The sequence below is a fragment of the Echinops telfairi genome, unplaced genomic scaffold, assembly GCF_000313985.2.
Source record: "Echinops telfairi isolate 266 unplaced genomic scaffold, ASM31398v2 ScPeMD7_7400;HRSCAF=8409, whole genome shotgun sequence".
Taxonomy (NCBI): domain Eukaryota; kingdom Metazoa; phylum Chordata; class Mammalia; order Afrosoricida; family Tenrecidae; genus Echinops; species Echinops telfairi.
Window position 1 is genome coordinate 17,979,981 of NW_022111300.1, and position 4,288 is coordinate 17,984,268.

Consider the following 4,288-nt stretch of genomic DNA (forward strand, 5'->3'; position numbering starts at 1 on the left):
TGTGGTTGTGATGGTATGATGGTGGTGATGGTGGTAGTGGTGGTAGTGGGGGTGGTGGTGATGGTGGTAGTGGTGGTAGTGGGGTGGTGATGGTGGTAGTGGGGTAGTGGTAGAGGTAGTGGAGGTGGAGATAAGAACTTGGAAAGGAATGGGAAATGGCCAGAATTCTTGGAGACCATCTGATGCCCTCTTGTTCTGCTAGAGAATTTCTCCCTCTTTCACATTCTTCTCCTTGCTTCTTTTCCTGTCAGATAACCTGAAGATTGAAGGAGTCAAAATATAAACTTGTTTAGGTTACCAGAATATGATCAAGATGTTTTCTTTTCATTTCCTTAGATGATGATCTGTTTTTCACTGACACTCCCCCACCCCGAATTGGGCCTAGTTAAAAAAAAGTGGTAATGTACCAGATAACTTTTTATATCACTTGCCATGTGACTGGGTCCTGCGGCTCAATGTATTTCAGTAGTCCATGGGGAGTAAAGAAGGTCTCTAACTATGTTATGAAATTATACTGCCTGTGAATGGAGAACAGCCACTGGAAAGCTAGTGACGCTCATGAGCTGGTGACATGTGTTTGGGGGAATTGGTGACCCAGTTTGCAATTGTGATGAAGGTGATTGGCTATAAACCAAATGTTCCCTGGGGTGTCCAGTTCTTTCTTTCAAAATATTCTCAACATCATTTGTCACAGTGATTTCTTTCCTATATGCATCTCAAGGTAGGAGAGATAGGGAATATGCATACCATAACCTATGCTGAGCTACTAACCACAAGGTCGGCCATTCAAAACCACTAGCCCACTCCTCGGGAGAAAGATGAGGCTTTCTACTCCCATAAAGAGCTACAATCTCAGAAACCCACCGGAGCAGTTCTGCCCAGTTCGATCGGGTTGCTTTGAGTCAACATTGACTCAATAGCAGTGAGGATTTTGTTTAGCTTTGTTTAAGCTATACAGGAAGGTAAGGGGTGGAAAGATTGGTTTGTAGCTATGGAAATGGGAAAAAAATAACACAACAGGTTACTGCATGAAATGTGCCAACTTGTGAAAGATTAGTTATGGTTCCATGCATTCTGGGACAGTGTAAAAATCTCCTAAATGATAAAAATTTACCCCCAAATGAAAAAAAATGTCAGTAAATCAATTGAATATTGATAAATTCCAATCTAGCAAAACCCTGGTAACTGGAGATCAAATTTATTATGTTCCATATATGTTCTTCAAACAAAGACTAACCAACTTAAATATGCATAAATGGTATCACTTTGAAGTTAAAAAAAAAGTGTTTTAAAAGCTACCCATCCTGGCTTCACACTGGAAATGTGAAGAATTCGTATTAAGCCACCAAGTGCCACAAGTTGATCAGCAGGCACAAGCAACCATAAAAGGAGCCTTGAGTCTTACACAACAAAAGGACACATCCATTTACCCATGGATGTGCCGTGCTGAGATGAGAGGATGGGGGGGGGAGGCTTCTCTACCTTTATCTGTCTTTTGATGCACATTTCCAGTACAAAGCCTAAGAAACAACATCATTCTTGGAATAAAGAACATGAACGTACATGGCAAAGACTGCATGATGAGGAAGACATGGAGAGTTCAGTCTAAATTTGTTTATAGGTTTTTTGAGAAAAGTAAATTATACTTTTAAAAGCTAATGTGAAACAACATAGGAAGAAAATTCTATAGGATAAACAACATTTTTATGTCCTCTTCTTAATGTATTGAGTAGAAAAAGGGTGTGTAGCCAATTAAATAGGCCCCAAACTTCAGAAGATACAGGGTCCTGTTCTTGGAGTGAGAGCTCAGTGCTTTCGTATGCGTTACACGATTTCAGAACAGACGCCAGGAAATGAGAGTGGTCTTCTTTCCCTTGAATAACAGCGGCAACAGGTCCACTGGACACTCTTCTCTCAAATCTCCTCAGGAGGCTTATAGCTCCCAGTTAGGACGCTAATACTAACAAGCAGAGCTTAGTAACTTGCGCAAGTTTTACAGGTTTGCCAAACTCACTGGTCTCTTACTAACCAGAAAGGTATCGGTGTATGATGTCTCACTGCACAACGTGGCAGCAGCAACGCATGAGTCTTTGGCAGAGGAACCCGCTGACTATTAAGAATAAAGAATGACCGGCTGCTCACGTCAGAATCACCTCTGACCCTCACCACACCAGGACGAGCTGTTCTAGCCTCAGACTTTCCTGAAATTTACTTTTTTCTTAACATTCTATGCTGCTGCTTGCAGACTCCACACGCTACCAATTAGAGTTGGTGGCACAGACCAGCACATGGGTGCCCCCGTTCCCAAGGCCAGCCGTGCCTTGAAGCATGTGGTTTGAGATGCCAGTGAAGCGTTCCACGTGTTATTTCTTCCCATGGGTGGAGCAGTGGGTGGATATTTAAGCTAAAACAATTCTCAAATGAAATATGTTCCTTCTCAGGGAAACAACAATAATACTAGGATCATTTGATGACTACAAAAACAGAAATTATGCCTCCCGTGATATTTAATACTTGTGAAGTTGTGTTCTTTATCATCCAAAGAATGATGAGAGCAGAGTACATTGATATTGATGTTTACATTGGGTTCTCGGAAGTTTTCTTATCATCCTGTTTCTGAGCTGGTGGAAAGCCCAGGGTGATATGAGATCAGGGAGGAATACCAGAATACCAGGTGCCCTGGTGGTAGAGTGGTTCTGTGTTGGGCTGCTAACTTCAAGGTCAGTAGTTCAAAAGCACCAGTCACCCTTTGAGAGAAGAGGAGGCTTTTTACTGCCATAAAGAGTTATAATATTGGAAACCTAAAGGGGCAGTCTGCTCTGTTCTATAGGGTCACTGACCATCAGATTCAACTTGACACCAATAAGTTTTGAGATCTAATCAACACACACAAGATACATCAGACTTGCTTAGTCCTGCACGGTTTCTAAAATCGATATACTTCAAATCTTGACTTCATTTTTAAAAAGTTTTATTGACCTATGATTCACTTATCACACCATTCAAAAGTTCAATAATATTATGAAGAGTTGTAAAAATCATCACTACAACCATTTCAGAATATTTTCTTTCTTGTACTCATTGTTATTAGCTCCCCATTTCCCCCAAACTTTCCCTGACATACTCCAAAAACCATTCACCCAGTGACTGTCTCTAGATTGACCTATCCTGGATTTCATTTACAAAAAAGCAGGCCCTCCCCACCCCACCCCCTAAAATACTAACTATAACATGTAAAACTGAGAAAACCCTCACTTTAATTTATTACAATCTCTGTTATTAGCATTCAAAATTTTTTAATCATTTTATTGGGGGCTTGTACAACTCTTATCACAACCCATACATACATCCATTGTGTCAAGCACATTTGTACACTTGTTGCCATCATCATTCTCAAAACATTTGATTTCTGCAATATTTTGAGGCCTGTTTTCTCATAATAAAAAGGAAGCAAGAAAGGTCTATAGCAAACTTCATGCTTTCGAGTTAAGAACTCTCTCGTACATGATCACTGGGCATATAACCTTTGTGGAAGACCACTTAGGAATTATTTGAAATCATTAAAATATCTGTGTTTTTTGGCCCAGCCAATATACTTACACAAGTTTTTCAGATACATTCTTCACATAACTCTCTGGCCAAACCCCAAACTAAAGCCACTGCTGCCGAGGCAATTCCAATTTATAGTGACCTGTTCTAGGGTTTCAGAACCAAACCAAACCAAAACTCTCTGCCCTCGAGTCAAGTCGGCCTCACAGCCGTCCTGCTGCTGTTCGTTGTGAGTGTCACCAAGAGGGCTCCCACCCAGTGACGCCGTGCGCCACAGAATGAAACACTGCCTTGTCCTACACCAGCCTGAAGCTCATTCCCACATGACGTCCTTCCCCAGGGATTGATCACTCTTAAAAATATAAATAAAGTGAAGCCTCGCCCTCCTTGCCTCTAAGGGGCACTCTGTCCATACTTCTTCCAAGAGAGATCAATTTGTCCCTTAAGCAGTCCAGGGGACTTTCAATGTTCTTCTCCAGCACCAGGAATCAAGTGCATCCATCCTTCGTTGGTCTTCTTTATTCAATATCCAACTTTCTTGCGCATATGAGGCAATTGGAAATCACATGGCTTGGGGCAGGTGCACCTCAGCACTGAACATAATATCCTTGTGCTTCGATTCTCTAAAAAGGCCTTGCACAGCAGATTTACCTAATTATTACAATTCATATATAGGATCTGCATCAGCACAATGAAGTGTTCTGGAATTTCCATTCTTCTCAAGGTTAGCCACAGTTTG